This window comes from Manacus candei, unplaced genomic scaffold, assembly GCF_025592945.1.
Source record: "Manacus candei isolate 608988 ecotype Guabito, Panama unplaced genomic scaffold, ASM2559294v1 h1tg000072l, whole genome shotgun sequence".
In the NCBI taxonomy this organism is placed as follows: Eukaryota; Metazoa; Chordata; class Aves; order Passeriformes; family Pipridae; genus Manacus; species Manacus candei.
The window spans coordinates 812,575-829,539 of NW_026138120.1; the positions used below are offsets into that span (position 1 = coordinate 812,575).

The window sequence follows — 16,965 nt, forward strand, 5'->3', positions numbered from 1 at the left end:
AGACTGCTGTAAAAATGTACTAGCATTCATAATTACATTTAAATTTTATTATTCCTTGCTTCCTTGAAATAAAATAATTAACAGAACATAAAATAATAACAGAAGAGAGAAAAGTCACTTCCTGTTCTTACTGGATCATAGAATCATAGAATGGCTTGTGTTAGAAGGGATCTTAAAGATCATCTAGTTCCAACCCCCCCACCTTGGACAAGGACACCTTTCACTAGACCAGGTTGCTCAAAACTCCATCCAACCTGGCCTTTAACACTCCCAGGGATGGGGCATCTCTGGGCAACCTATTCCAGTGCCTCATCACCCCCACAACAAAGAATCCAAACCACTTCCTAAATCCTGGTTCTGATTGACACAGTATTGCAACCATTGTATAAAACCATTTAGATCCTCTTAACTTTATCTGCCTTCCTTAGAGTACAGTTTGCTCCAACAAATTCTTAAATGAAGTGGAAATTATACAAATAGGAGTTATTTGAAGCTGCAGAACGATTTTACACTCATGCTTATGCAATGAGCTAGAACTGCACAGCTGACCAAAAAACAGTCCTTAATTCACAATTCCAGCCTGTTTTTTCACTTCAGTGGCTTTTTAAACTTCCCTCTAGTCTTTATGCATTTTATGTGGTTTAACTGAAATTCTGAGAAAATAAAGGAAAATGAACCATGGACTTGGAGAAATGTAAAAGAACAGATGAAGAGAGAGGTTTTCTGTAGGAATGGGGCATGGAGAAAGCAGTTCTGTAAAAACTGTTTGATCCAAATGCTTGGGATGGTAAAGTGACATAGAGAAAAATTTAATTAAATGAGAAAGAATGCATGGCAGGAAAGATGCAATTTATTGGACTGGAAAAGTCTTCCTCGACAACAGCAAGTGGCATAATTTTCCAAAGAAAGTTCTCTATTACTTGGTAATTGAAAACTTGGTTGAATAAACACTAGAAAACACCACTATAGAACCTGTGCTTCTTTAGGTGAGCAGTCTTCAAGCAGAAAGCCTTTTCTGTCTCCATATTCTGACTTGCTTGAGACAGCTCCATGAATCTGGTTCAGGCTTGGGATAAAACCATAAGGTATGTTTTCTCTGCTCACTCTCTTTTTCCCCTAAATGTTATTATACTGCAGTTTGGCTCTGTCCACATAGTCTGGAGCAGACTGTGTTGTAACTTGCTTTAGTCGCCACTGAATTTAACAGCTTTTGGCTTTGTAAGTAATGCCTTAGGAGAACTCTTGCTCATCTGTTCCCTGAGCCAAAGGAAAACTCCTCCAGTAGCTTTCCCAGTGTTTTCTCTGGCTGGAACACATAGTTACCAATTGCTAGGTGAAGATACACTATCTTTAATCATATTTTATTTTTGTATTTTCAGTTTGTCCAGCTGATATATTCTAAGACATCCACTTTGACTAAAACAGTGAAAGAGCCCTTTCACAATGGATTTTTTTTCTTTTTCCTGTACCCCCCCCACGTAATTAAATTCTTCCACTGGTGGGAAAAATGCTTTTCCTTGATGTAAATGTGTGGCAAGTAGCTGAATACTAAACCAGTCTATCACATTTCCCTGTTAACCATACTTCTTCCATATTTTTCATAACAAAAGGATTTATCTTAGGGATCTTGTTCAGAAATTTCTTTACGCGGATTTCCTAGTCCTTTACGATTGGCTTTCAGGAAATCTGATCATATTCGCATTTAATCCATTGCTAGAAATGTGTCCATTGGGAAATTGTTAAATAGGATCTCAATAAACCTTTGGGTTATATTTTGCAAGTACAAATCACTAGGAGATATTTGCATATTTATTTGTTGAATTTCAACTTCCACTTCAGGTTAGATGAGATGTAAACAATTATACAGCACCTCTGGCAAAGGATTAGTCTTCAAAGCAAGTCAAAGCAACACTGGGAATTCAGAGGAAGATTTCTAAAGTTTTAGAAGGAACTGTGAAAGACTTTTGCTTTCTTTTAGCTCCATACATGTTATGTCAAATATGGATTTAATGTTGTAGACTTTTACTCTGATACATCCTCTTGTTTGTTTTACTCTAAGTCATGTTTCTAAAAGATATTTATGGCAGCACTGGTCAGAGGCAGGGACTGCACTTTTGCCTTCTTTTGTTAATGGAAAAAATTACCCTAATTTAAAGCCAGCTAAAATGTTTTTGTTTGGTTTTGTTTGTTTGTTTGTTTGTTTGTTTGTTTTGACAGGGTCTATGGGGCAGACTCTGCATTGTACTTTGTAACAGAGGCCACAGATAAATGTGATCTGCCAGAAAGATGTTAATAGGTTTTTTCCAAGATCAGGAGGCCAGGTATGTTCAGTGCCTTGGCAGAGGAAATGCTTCTTTGGATGTATTCTTGGCTTGCTTCATTTTAGGAGAATCTCTGTGGAAATTATAAGTGAAAATTAATGTAATTAATTATAATTAGTATAGTGTTTATAGTGGATAGATGTTCCAAAATCTTTAACAACAGTGAAGGAGATGTCATAGCTTTCAGGAACTGCAGATTTACAACAGCAATTAGATCACTTAGGCCAACCCTGAATGCCTTTTGAACTCTGCATTTACTGTCCATTTGCATCTTAGAAAATCCTCCCAGTTATTGACAATTAAATTTGATGCCTTGTTGCTTGTTTACATGAAAGCAATTGGCATGCTCTTTCTGTTTGTGTCTCAGTGTGCCTTATTCATTTAGCAGTATTGCTGGATTTTGAGTTCTGGAGATAAACCAAAGCATTGGGGGCACAAGGCTTTCCTGCTGTTCATCGCTTGTCCTTTCTTGCATGCCTGGATATGCAGGAAAGCCTTGCACTGAAGGCGAGACAGATAAGTGCCCAAATCTCAAACAAAGTGCTATTTTTATTATATAATAAAAGACTTGAGATGACACTCTGCTTTGTGCTCTGTACCTACACATCCACATGCACTTTGAAGCTCTGTCCTTATTATCTGTCCTATAAAATCGGTGTTGTTTAAAGGGAAAAAAAGAATAAAGTTCATTTTAGTTTGTGTGATACAAGTCCTTAATATGATATCACGATTTGATGGGAATAATCAAGGGTTGGAGTCTGTACTTTGGTTTACAAAAAGATATCTTTGTTAAATCCTTGAACTGTATTTTCTTTTTAGCCACATGCTTCTGCAATCATCTCCAATTTTGAAGAAAACTTCAGTAATTATATTCTGTATCTGAGGTTCATGTAAACTTATATTTCCTATATCATAAGCATGAGGAGTCATCTGTTAGTACCTAGCCTCTTCTCAGAAAATTAAGATTACTCAAACTGGATTTATGATCTCTGACATGAAATTCCTCCCACTACTTCTTTCATTTTCTTCTACTTAGGTAGGCATCCACTTTTCTTTATATTGTAATAAAGCTTCATGCTCAAGAATTCCTGCTCTACATTGTAATTACTCTTTCTCTTTTTCTTTTTTTTTTTGTTTTCTGCTGTTTGCAAGAACAGTTTTTGCAGTTTTTGGTGGATTAAACTAGTAGCTGAAGGAGATGAAGGAGTTCTTATGTCTTTGATAATAACTAAATCTTTTCACCTAGGAGAGCTTAATTTAGGCTGGGCAGATAACCTGCCTTTCAAATGTGGCCAAAAATTTCAAAAGTCAGTGGCCAGAGGAAGCCAGCATTTAATGAAAATTTAGAGTCTGGATGCATTTTGTCTGGGCTATTTATTTTTCCTTGAAGGCAGAGATGAGGAAGGATGTGCAATGATGCAGCACTGAATGAAGGATAGCAGAGAAGACACCGAGACTGGATGTAGGAACAGAAGGAGATTTACTTTCTTCGATGTTACCTGATAGGATCTATTTTTATATAGAAATGTCACCTGACAGAAGTCAGGAGAGAGAATATCCAAGTAGTTTAGATGCAGCTAAAGGCAGGGAGCTAAAGACACGAGGGAATAGAAGAGGCAGTTGAGGTGATCTGAATGCACAGCTGTATATAAAAATAGTAGTTGGAAGGGAGAGGTCTTTGAGGGAGCTGACCACAGATGCATGTGGTTATAATCATAGTGTAGAGGCTGGCACTAATTGGTAGTGGAGAAATCAAGTGAAAGACTGATCTGTTATGATGGAGAACTCGAAATGAAAAGTGAGAAATAGATGACACCAAAGAAGAGTGGCACCAGAAAAGAAGGAGGATAAGATGGAGATAAGTAAGGATTTTTGGCTGGGGAAGAAGAAGGATGTGATTACAGAACTAGGGACAGAAAGTATAAGATAGTTGGGCAGCATCAGGGGAAAAAGGAAAATAAGAAACCCAGAAACCATGAAGATCTGGGTTTCCTGGCGGTTCGAGGAAGATGCAGATGTATGTGTCTGAAGACTCGTTTTCTTTAGGTGAAAAGACACATCTGTCAGAAGAGTTCATCTGGGGGGAGAGCAGTGTTTTATTTTCTAGGACCAAAGAAACATTATGCGAACATAAAGCTAAAAGCAGTCCTGGAGAAGAAACTTGAGACAAAGATCTCAGCATCCCTTTTGGAACAAAATGAAGATTGTTATGTCCAACCAGAGAAAAGTCTCCTAAAAGCTGTGGCTGGTGTGGTCTCTGAGAAGAAAGGTGAGAGAGTGACAAGCTAGTGAAGATGTACAAAGACTCATGAAGAACTCAGGGTCATGCAGGCATGAAAAGGTCTTCATGCAATGGGCATGTCTGAAATGGTGCCTAGAAGCACTCCCAGGCCCTAGAAATTGAATGTATCTACTGTTGACTGTCGCTGGCCTAGTTTTGGTTTATACTTACAGGAACTCACCTGAACTATTCCCAGGTAGAGTTTGAAAGTTATCTTGGGATTGTTCCCAGTATGCAATTTGAAAGCAACCACCCTGTTTTGAAGGGGATAGACTTTACTAACATGGCACCTTTCTGTGCCAGTTGACCTCAACATTCTTGGACGTGTTTATTTTGCTTGTAGAAATACAGCTGTAAATGGCTCAGTAGATGCAATCCCATGGAAACTTAGGACATTGACGGTCTTTGGTGCAAGCTGTGACAGGCAGTGAATATGATTTCTTCTTAAAAATGTTGCTCAACTAAGATGTTGATGTGCTCTCAAATATTGTTTTTATGTAGCATGGTGCACATTATAGAAGAGTTGATTATACGAAGTAAGTTTGTATGAAGCATGCATTTAGATAGTTCCATTTAAATGTAATAGAAGCATAAGCAAACATAGGTCCGTAAATAACACTCCTTCCAACAGAAGACCAGGCTGTGAAATTAAGGAAATAAGGTTGTGAGGTTGGTAGGTAGTTAAGTTGGCTGGACTAAAAAGCCCAAACATTTAAAAGTACAGAAAATATTTTAAAAACTTCTTGAAACTTGTATCAAAACAAGGCAAATATCTAGACCTAAATGGATAAGATAAATGTGGATCTCGAATGGAATAAATGTAACTTGAAGGTGATGGAGACATGGAAATTTTATGGCCAGTGTAGAAAGAGGCACAAAATCAAATTTCATGTGTTGTTCTGAATTTTGAATTCAGGAACGATTTCAAACTGGAACAGGTACAGCAAGAAAAGCGTTTCTGAGAGCCTTTATCTTAGCAGAGCAGGCTAGTAAAGTAAAACCTGAGGCACAATAAGATAGTTCCTTAATAAATACATCAGGGAAGGGACTGGTAGAGAGGAAAGCTAGGTAATTAAGCTAAACAGTGTTGACACTTGAGCAAAGTTAATAACGGATTTTAATTTTAGCCGAAAGCAGTCAGTTGACTCTGAAACTAAAGTTAGATCATCCAGGTTACTAGAAGCAGCATGCATCTTAGCTCACATTTTCTAAATGAGTTCATGAATGTGACCTGTTCATAACCAGATGCACTGTTGGTGTTTTGTGAAGAACTTTAGAGATGAGCAAGAGGAGTTGCACTTTCCTTTCAAACGCCTTATATTCTGAAAAGCCAAATGCAACATTTTTGGAGAAAACTGTGCAGGGTAGTTTGGCAGTTCTCCTCCAGCATATGATCAGTCTTTCAGCACTCATCCCACACTCATGGATCCTTTCCTCTTCAGTTATAGAATCATAGAATGGTTTGGAAGGGACCTTAAAGATCATCCAGTTCCAACCCCTCTTCCTTGGGCAGGGACACCTTCCGCTGGACCAGGTTGCTCAGAACCCCAGTCAAGCTGACCTTGAACACTTCCAGGGGATGGGGCATTCACAGTCTCTCTGTTCAACCTGTTCCATTGTCTCACCACCCTCACAGTAAAGAACTTCTTCCCAATCTAAACCTACCCTCTTACGGTTTGAAGATATCATCCCTTGTCCTGCCACGCATGTTCTTCTAAAAAGTCCCTCTCCAACTCTCTTAGGCCCCCTTTAAGTACTGAAAGATGCTCTGAGGGGTCTCCGGATTCCTCTTCAGTTCTGTCGTTTAGATTTGTTCTGTTGTGAGTTGATGTTGTATAGGTTCTCCATGGACCTACCATCATAGATGCTGTGCTGGTTTCCTGATTCAGCTGTTAGGGAAATCAAGCCCACACAGGAAGTTCACCTGAAAGAGCTTATCTCCAGGCAACATTAAGTTGTGTCAGACTATGTCAAACTGTTGCATTAGTTTTTTCACATGTGCCCTGTTACTGGAGCAGGATTTCATGGAGAGCATTCAAAATGCATATCAGTGTAACATTGGGAAATGTTTTGTTTATGTGTGGCTGAACTTGAATATGAAGTGATAATTGTAACCCCAAATTGTGACAGAACTTAATTTTAATGTCTTTTTTATTTCTGTTGACCTTTACATGTTTCTGTAAATACTGTGTCGTTGAATGAATTCCAGACTGATGAATGTGGAAGCCCGCCTGTCAGTGTCTCAAAAGGAAAACTTTCAAATATAAATAGCCTTAAAAGTATAAATAGAAAAATCTTTTTACTGTATTTATCACTGACCACTTTCTCTTTTTTCCTTTCATTGCATCTCCTATTTTATTTTTAGTGATGCTTACTTAAAATAGTTCCTCTGCTTTCCTGTTGGCCATTAGATGGCCACTTTGGAATCCAAGTGATTTCTAAGCCAGATAGTAAAGAGAGTGTTCCTTATTTGAGCAGTGTGAGCCTGAAATCTTGTCCGTACAGACCTTCTTAACTGATACATAAGCTTTGTTTGTTTGGTTGATTTCAAATACACAGGCCTAAGTTGGTTTCAAAATCTGATTGCAGCATTGTTGAGGACCTCCTGTTCTTTCTTGATGTTCTTCTTGATGTTATTCTGTCCCCCTCATAAATTTGTAGCTCCGTTTTAGCTAACTTACTAAAGTCAATGCTCTTCACAAATTGTCACTATGTTGGCAGACATAAGAATTTTTAATTGTGTTTTTTTAATTCCACAATTTTTAGAATGTTCATGTGCTGGTGGTCACCTCAGCTGCACACAAAGTAATTGGGAACAGATATAAGTTTTGATGGTACTCAGGCCTTAACTTGACTTCACTACTGAAACTGCAGCCTCCTGTTCACTTTTAATTTGTACTACATCCTTTTCCTCTTTTGTGTGTGTGTTAATAAGGACATAATTTTAAAGTAGGATTGAATGTAATGTAAGACACACTACTGTTTGTTAAGGTTTGCAGGCCACAGCTGTTTTCCAACGCTACTTGTTTGAAGAGGCTGCAAGTGCATCACATAGTTCTGTTCTCCTGAATTATCTCAAGAAAGGGAAGTAAATCTCCACAAGGACCAGCTGATTATCTGTATATTGCTTTAACCACTTCTGCCTCAAAATGGCAGGGCAAGATGAAGTAGTTACATGGGAACTTTACACACGAGTGATGCTTTCCAGACAACAGCATGATCAGCCCAGTAGCTACGAATGAGGAGCTGCACAGAAGGATTCCAATAAAAGGGTTATATGGAGGGCATGGGGGATTGTAGCACAGTGGGATTTTGCCTGCTGCTTGTAGCTTTGCTGCTCAGTCTCATGATGTAGGTACTGACAGCCAGCAGCAGCTCCTGATGACCTTGAGACCAAGTTCAGGGTCATCCATATTCCTTTCTGGGGTGCTTTGAAGGTGCCATTGAGATCTAAGGTTCCTGTGGGAGCATCTGCTGTGCCCCATGGCTGCTTGAGCACTGGAACTGGCCAGTGTAGAAATGCAGTTGTTTTAAGGCAAATAAGATCACCAGTTGGTTCCTTGTAACTCTGACTGCATGCTTTGGTCTCAGCCTTGCCTGCCGTGGGAAAGACAAGGAAGGAAGCAAGATAGGAAGTCTTATGGCAGAGCAGTGAGGTGGACTGTTTTGTGTCCATGTGACAGGCTTCCTGGCACTTCCGTGACAGCAGCAGTTCACTCTTGTACCAAGGGAAGCACCTTCTCCCACACACCTAGTGGCCAGGTGGTGTGCCTGTGCAGGTGGGCGAGCCAGACCCAGGGTGCACCTCAGCCACATCAAGGTCTTTGCTATCATTTCCTGTGGCATTAGTGGGGTCCCAAGAGCGGTGGATCTGGGAGCTTAAGTCAGTAGGGTGACACATGACATTCCTGTCTCTGCCCAAGCCTGTGCTGCTGTAGTCCACTTGTACCTTGGACTTCTCCCAGCTGTGGAGGAGCAAAGACAGGAGCAGAAATGTGTTCTGCAGCCACCTTTGAGAGGCACAGGAGGAATTGCTGCTCATCAGATAGGAAATCCCTGAAATGACCAGCTACTACTCATGGACTAGAACTGTTTTCCTGTCCTTGTCAGGTGTGAATATTTTTCCTGCCAGTAGGCCATCATGAAAATTCTTTAGCTTTACATCCAAGTAGATCACTAATGCACGCAGGCAATGACAGGGGAAATGGTCTGTGTTCATGTGGCTCTGAGACTTTGGGGAATCATAAATTCATTTAACCATCAGTCTTTATGCTTCAAGGCATGCCCCTATCTGCAAGCTTTTTGTCAGTTTTAAATGTGATTGGTGTAGTTTTATTTTTATGCAGTGCCTTGGGGTGCTTACAGAGGAGGGTTCTTACAATAGGTGTAACTTAATGTGCTGTTCAGACTTCTCATTAATCTGCGTGTCTTCACTCTTACCCAGAGGTAAAATACAAAAGCTACAGAGGGAGGAGTTTGGAATAAAATGATAGAAAATGTGACTCTGAAATAAAGACATTTAGTACTGACAACTAAGACTAGCGGTGGAGGAAACAGAACAGGATGTTCAGAAAGTCCAGGCCCTTTGGCATGAGTTAAGGAGCTTGGAAAATAAGCAGGGCTACAGTGAATTTGTGAACAATGTTTGTCTTCCTAAACTGAATGCTGGAAAGGATCCATTTCACACTTTGCCTTTGCCAGCGCCCTGATATCTATTGTAGCGCTCATCTTCTGGCCTCTTTATTTCCAGAGAAAAGTTTGACTTTGTGTTTGGAACTTCTTTGTGCTTCCTGCTTTCTTGTGGCATTAGCTGGGTCATGTTGTGGCTACAGGGCTAAACTTCGGAATCTTAGTGTTTGGTCCTGCTGTACCGCCCTGTTTCTGATGTTTGTATTTTAACCACAGCTATGGGCTTTAAAGACTCCACTTATGCTTTGCTCCACCACTGCTTTGTCTGCATGAGTAAGTTAATCAGGGCCAGGACTTGTATCTTATGGTTGTCCATATTGTTTAATTTCTAGCACATTCTGTGACATGATTTTGGTCCATGCCAACTAGCGCATTCCCAGATGACACCTGTGGCAGGATGGCGTGGGAGAGGGACTGTTCTCAGCAGGCATTTATTGAAGAGGTAACAATGTTTTGCGGGGGAAGACAGTGTAGAGATGCGGATTTGAACTGGCTCTGCCTTTTCTCCCTGAGCCTCTGATGCATTTTATAGACTAGACCAGCCTCTCTCAGGCTTAACATTTGCAGAGGATACTGAAATACAAATGTTTACGTCCTCACTGCATCACTAGGTGCTGTTATGCACAACAACATCAAGCGACCTCCTCCTCTTCCCTGTGGGCCATCTGCTCAAGTTTACAGCACCTCATAGTGCTAAGATCTTTTCTCTTTGAATAAGAGTCAGGTTAGGAGCACAACTCAAGTTTTATGTCACGCTAGCATCACAACAAACCCAGTCCCTCTGAGCTTGAATGAGCTTTCCAGAGAGTGGTCTTCCATCATGCAGCTCATTTGCAAGCAGAGATACAGCAGTAGCTCACAAAGCCAGTGTCATCACAGGCCCACAAAAGCAAGTTAGATAAGTAATTACTGTTCTGGTATGTATATATTTACTTATCACACAGGGTCATGGTAATTGCACATACAGTTTTACATTTGCTTGCACACATAGATTTTGTTTTTTTTAACTTCACTCTTCAGGCTTGCTTTGGAGCACTTTATGTGAAAATAGGTAGTGTTTACTTTCCTCTGTAGGACTTCTAGTTTGTGAAGCCATCTGCAGTTCTCTGTTGGAAAGGAACATTGAATTCCTGAGCACTGATGGTGCTTTGACTGAATGTGTTCCAAAAATTGTTTGTACAAGGTGCACCTGTATATGCAATATTCTTTATAATCCTTGATTGCTGTCTTTCTGACATTTTTCCTCTCGTCTGAATTTTTAATTACAAATGGAGACATTACTAAAACCATAGTCTTCCTCACTCACTGTTGAAAGCATTTTTCATTTAGGTAGTATGTGGTGTACTGTTTGTAGGATGTACATCAATGGTAGCTGTGGGCTGCACAGACTTGTTCTTTTGTCTTGAAAATGATAGGATTGGCTACTCAGTGAGCATGTATTTAGCATCAAGATTTAAGCTCCTGAGCCTGTTCTAGGTGCTGCTGGAGCAGCAAAGGAAGAAACCACTGCTGAGTCATATTAAAACCAGTATTATTTTCTTCATCATGACACACTGTGTCCAGCACTGTTATCATGGGGATTAGAAACACTGAACAAAAAGGATTTTGTTATGGCAGTGCTAGGTGAAATGATGTTTTTACAAGCTGGTGTGGTAGGCAGTTTTCTTTTGAGGCTAGTGAGGGACATGATGGTAAAAGTCACACAGAAATTGTTATGAAAAAGAAAGACTGAGAGAGGTGCAGAGTCTCCCATCTAAACTATGTTTACAGTTGTTGCCAGTCTATGCACTGCTCTCAGTATTTATTAGCTGAAGAGACTGAAGTCTGGAAGGGATTGTGCTGACTACAAGTTTTTGTAGCCTTTGGTGGTGCCAACTGCAAAAATAGGCAAATCTGGCTGCAGTGGAAGGGCGTGATGGGGCAGCTCCAGCCCAACTGCTACCCTGGAGGCGTTTTGGAGGCTTTGGCTGGAAGCCGTGAAATGCATCTCCCAAGGGAGGACTGCATTGCAAACAGACCTAGCCCTTCCCTATCGGTGAATTCCTTTGGCAGTAGGCTGGCATCAGAACACCTAAACACACTTATGATAAAGCTGCAATGATATTTCCCCTCTGTGAGATGGGGGTGAGGTGTGCATTGTGTTTGTTAATTCATCTCACATATGACTCTTGCAAAAGGTCTCGTTATATCAGCCACTCATTAGTGGTGGCATTGTGCGTGGCTGAAGGCCAGGTGAAAACATGTTTCTCAATTTCTCACTGTTACATGGCTTAAACCAAACATTAACAGCTCCCCATTGACTTGAGTGGCTCTCTCTTGGTTGGATCAAGCCACTCCGATGTAGGAAACAGGACTGGAGAAGTAGCTCCTATTTTTCGTTGGAGTTTAGCTTCCTTAAAGAGCAGAAGAACTGAAAGGTCCTCTGCACCCCAACCCGAAGGAAAACCTTTGAAATAGGATACTTGTTTACATGTATGAAGAGATTAGCATTAGAAGTAACTTAGAGGTAATAAAATAAGCCTTTATGAGTGCTTCAGAGCACTTTCTCTCTTCCCACAGAATTATGGTCTTTGGTCAACTTTGTGTAGGAAAAGTCTTTCGGGGAAGGGGTTAATGCACAGGGAGAAGAGCCTGCTGAATAAAGCAAGCTTTCTGCTGAAAATTAGGAGTTTATATGTCATAGTTTTATACTTTCTTAAATTGAGTTCATCTTTTGCAGGGAATAATTAATCTTTCTTTTTCACTTTATTTACTTAATTTGCATAGGAAAGGGAAAATGTTGGGATCACTCAGTAAATAAGTCTCAATTGCTTCAGGCAGAAATTGGATGTCACCAAATGTAGGTAGACTGGCGCTAGCTCCCATGAACTGTAATGACACTTAGATTGTTGCTGAACTAAATATGCAGGTCAATGGGTAGGTCTTTGCGTCCCATACTGGAGCTCTTACTGCTGTATGATTCAGTGCTTTTAGGACCTGCATTAGTAAGATTAAAGTCAGTGCTGCTTTGCCTACCTAGATCCTTCCTACAGGGAATACAGGGGGGAAATACTTGTGAAATCTTGAGCACACAGAAAACAGTGAGAGATCCACACTTATTGCAGTGATTCTGAGGCTTTTCCATGTTTTCCTGTGGGACAAATTGCTGTGTTGTCTCATTTTCGTTAGTGTTGTTCAGACATCAGTTATTCAGTTCCTACCCTTGCACAAGTGCCAAAAATCACAGATGTGGAAATCTTGGGCACTGATTTTTCACAGCATTCATGACAAAAAGGCAGTTGGCTTCAGAGATCAGAGGCATCTTTGAATATAAAAAAAGCTCTTTTAAGTCTATGCTTGTTTTGTAAAGGCAGTTGCTCATTCAGACCACAGTCTCAAGTGTGAGTACCCTCAGCTGGAACCCTGGTCCCTCTGCTGCAGTGTGGTCTTGCTCCTGTTTAGAGTCAATGGGGTTGTTTGCGCCACTGCAGCTCGTTACCCAGGCTTTTCATCAGCTGCTGAACATTATTTGTTTTCTGGAGTTTACTCCCTTAACAATATGGTAGCCATCAGTAGAAAAACAACTAAAATAAGAAATGTTGGACTTGTTTTATCTTTTAGGTATTATATGATTCTATAACAAAATAAGGTATAGATAATTTATATTTTTTCAAACAAGTAATTTGCAACAGCTGGTAAGGAAGAGGAACAGCTATGAGCTGAAAATAAAATTTACAGCACAATTCCGTGTATGTTGTCAGGGAATCATTCCCATGCAACCCAGTAATGGCGCAGAGATTTCAGGGATTATGTTCAGATTAAATGTCAACAAGAGCTGAGCCTTGGCAGTATGCCAGGAAGGTCATATGAGGAAAGTCCCAAACTTTTGCACTCACATAAAAATGTGTTCTGCTTAATAACCATAATATGCTGCAAATTTTAAGACAACTAATGACTTAGGTTAAGAAATCTCATCACAACTTGATTTTTTAAAATTTATTTTTTAATTCAGATTCAGGACTTTTCACTACTTCTTGGTATTTAAGACTATGTCAGCAATTTTATTTGGAGTTATGCTTCTACTGTATTTATTTTTTTCTTAGTAGAATGACATTAAGAAACTTTAGTCTAAAGCTTCTACAAGTTTTAAAATTTCAAAATTTTCAAGTTACACATAAACAGAACAATAGCCTGCTAATACTTCCAAAAGTATTCTTTCCCAGAAACATCTCTGTTATTTCTAAGATGAAGTCTAAGATGCTGTAATTCCATGACATTTACGGGAGAATACTTTATTATTGTGAGGGAATGAGAAAATAGTTACAAATACATAGTTGGGAATTGCTCTTTCTTTTATTTATCTGTGGTTGATCTGTGCCATTCCAAAATACCTGTGGAATTACAAAGGAATATGCTGACAATCTAATACTACATTCAGAATGTCTCATTTTGGTTTAATCTGATCTGTTTACAGTAGAATTGGTTTTAGCTATGGAAGGGAATTCTTTCTCTAAGGGATATCTCCACATGGAGTTGTAGGACCTTAGCTATACTACTTGAAATAAACACTCTTTTAATCTACTTGCCATCTCTGAAAAAAGCTGAAACTATTTTAAAATTGATTTCTTAAATCCTTTAAGTACTCTCAAATGTGATCCTACTGCTGCATGCGATTAAGGGTATATGATGATTTTTTTACATCTCATTTCATTTGCTGCCTAGCACTTACCCCTGCAGTGGTGTGAGCACACACCTTCCAGGTACCCTTCATGGGTATCAGGTGTAATGGAGAGAATTTTCAGAAGAATTTTTTTGGTGCAACCAACCTGCTGAATCAAACACCAGCTGTTGGATTTGGTTTGCCACTGAGCTACAGTATAAAATGGGAGCAAAACCTGGAATCATTAGCTAAAGCAGCTGCTAAGTATGTGAATTCAGGGCTCCACTTTTAATTTCTAATTATATATACATCCTGTATTTGTATGTGTACTGTATACATGTAACTATGTATTTGTACATGCATGTATGCATGTGTGTGTAAACATATGTGTGTATGTGCAAGCTCAAGTTTATTTTTACCCTTCCTCCTTCTCCTCTCTTTCCTTGCCTTGCCTGCTGCAGTGAGGCAAAGGGAGGGGAGAAAACTCTTTTAACTGACTGAGGGAGGGTCTACAAACTCATCTGCAGTTTATTAAGTGTAGAGATTGGGAGGTAACAATTAAAATTATCAGATTCTGGAAATGGTCACAGTGACAATGGTGGCTGAAAAGTACCAGGGATGTGTCTGCCTGCAGCAGCAGGACCCCAGGCTGGGAACCTGGACTCCAGAGGCAGAGGTGATGCCAAGTTTTGCAGGACAGATTCAGTGGGTTTGTTATTTTTGAAGGGTATGGCATTGTAGCAGTTTGAGCCACATTAAAAATCTAAAATCCAACTTCCAAGCTTCCCCCACCCCTTTTCAACAACTTATCCTAACACCAGAGAGAAACTTTCAGGCCAGAGGCTTCTGTAGGGGAAGGGGGAAGTATATACATTTACTTACACAAATAAATACTATACGAACTAAAGGCAACTATATATATATATATATATATATATATATATATTACATTACTATCAGTCAGTCCTTTCAAGCCCCTCCTTTAACTTTAGTCCAGGAGGAGCCTGATGTGTAACACAGTCTGCCGTGGGAGTATTCTGGGCTCCTGAACACTCCCTCCTCACCAAGTCCAGCAGTTGCTTGTTGTAGTCTCTCCTCCTCATGAAGTCCGAGAAGATAGCTTCGAGTCCTTGCTCTCCTGCTGCTGGTGATCTCTCCCTCTCGGTGTCCCACCTCGGTTCATAAGCTGCTGCAGTGTAGCTTATCAAGCGTACGCGTCCTGGAATCTTCATACCTCCAAGTTAGTTTTTGGCTGCCTCTGGTCAGCTTCGACAGGCAACTCCCGAGCCTCTCTTGGCCCGTCTCCAATTTCGCCTGGGATTCTTCTCCCAAGCACCGAGCTGATTTTACCAGCCCGTCCACTTGGCTCTGCTCAAGTGCTGAGCCTCAAAATCCACCCCCCACCAGCCTAAATGCAGTGGGGGGAAAAAGCCCCCTAGCCTTGGCCACAGGCAGCTCGGTTCAGTTATGCACTGTCCCAAGCATCCCGCAGCTGCAGGGTGGGGGAAAGAAGGCCTAGCATCCTCCCTCTTATCTCAGGTGCTGTGAATCTCTTCCTTCACACCACACACTCCAAATGCTGACTCTAACTCTAGCCAAAGGCTGAGCTGGGGGGTTGCAGGGCTCCCCTCTCCCCACCCTGGAGGGGAAGAGAGGGAGCCCAGCCATCCCCTGGCCTTGTCCACCTACACACTGCAGACACCAACAGCAAAACAACCAAGACTGCAATGCCAACCATTTCCAGTGCCGTGATATAAGATTTTTGAGCAGAAGCGAACGACATGAGTGGTGACTGGCTCTCCAGGGAACACTGTCCTGGCACCCAATCACCTCTGAGCCCCTCGAACTTTCAAGGGGGGCCAATTTCAAACTATGACAGGCATGCAACCCTCAACATGTCAACACTTCTTTAAAGTGCAGATGTAAGAAATTGCAGTTTACTATGAATAAACAAGGTAAATTCATTAATTGTTTTAATAAAGTTAAACACCTCACATTGTACCGATTTGTCCTCAATTATGAGCTTGATAGGATTTTTTTCCATTAGTTTTCTAGACCTTTATTTAAACTACAGTCAGTGGAATTTTAGCATCCTACAGCCCAAGACACATAGTAATAAATCAACACTTGTTTTCTTATTTGTTTGAAGCTAATGTGACAACAAATAGTCTGTTAGCATTCATTATTTCTTTGTACTAAAAATATGCAAATATTTCAGTTATTATCCTTTTATCTCTATAATATTCTAACAACATGATACAACATGTTTCTCTGATAAATTGAGTTACATAAAAGCAGCTTCACATCTACATAATGCTTTAACAAAACAATCCCTCTATTTCAAGTTAAAATGTGTGTTCAGCTTGGAAATATGCTCATAAAGAAACTTAATTTGCCTTACTAAGAAACACTTATGTATTCTCTTAAGTTTCAATTCTTTATTTTTTTTTAATAATCATTTTATCACATTATGGACTCCTGCCTGCTAGGGCTGCCAAAAGATCGGTAAGTTGAGTTTTGCAGTTAAATTGAGTTGGTTTCTTGTTTATAAAGAATGTAGATTGATTTACTTGCACCTTTCTTTTTGCCTTCTGTGAATATTTTCTGTAATGTTTATTTTCTAGTATTAATCCTTAGTGGCTTGACAATGACAGTTTTCCCACTAAAGGTGGAAGAACCACCAAAAGCGGCGTTATCCCTGCAGGGTTCATTCAGCTTTGTACCTGTGCCGTGCTGTGTCACCAGCATTTTTTTTAAACAGGGCTGTTCTAAGAGACTGCAAGATCTTTTGGCTGGGCACCCTTGAAGCACAGTGCAGCCTCACCTCGCGTGTGTCCCTGCATCCCGGTGCCGTGCGCACACAGGCGGGTGTTGCGGAGCCTGAGGTGGTCATGAGGATGGCGAAGGCAGGTGTGCTGCTGGGCACCCGTGTGCTGGGGTGGGTGGGTGCAGGTGACCTGTGTGTGCTGGCCACCCTGGCTGGCTTCCTCAGGGCATAGATCAGTGCGAGTTGAGTATGGGGTACTTAGAGCTGC

The 16,965-nt window shown here is 40.5% G+C and overlaps 1 protein-coding gene across 19 annotated transcripts in view; it reads left to right on the forward strand.

The window, feature by feature from the left end:
• THRB (thyroid hormone receptor beta) overlaps window positions 1-16,965 on the forward strand; it is a 161,301-nt gene that overhangs the window by 41,014 nt on the left and 103,322 nt on the right. For 2 of the 19 annotated variants that reach the window (XM_051808408.1, XM_051808407.1), the window contains exons 3-4: window positions 2,218-2,321; window positions 16,692-16,840. The exons of 11 other annotated variants lie outside the window; for them this stretch is intronic. The gene's annotated coding sequence lies outside the window, so the exon portion shown is untranslated. Of the gene's footprint in view, window positions 1-986; window positions 1,086-2,217; window positions 2,322-16,691; window positions 16,841-16,965 lie in introns of all 19 variants that reach the window. 6 more of the 19 variants (XM_051808409.1, XM_051808405.1, XM_051808413.1 and 3 more) reach the window with 4 other exon arrangements.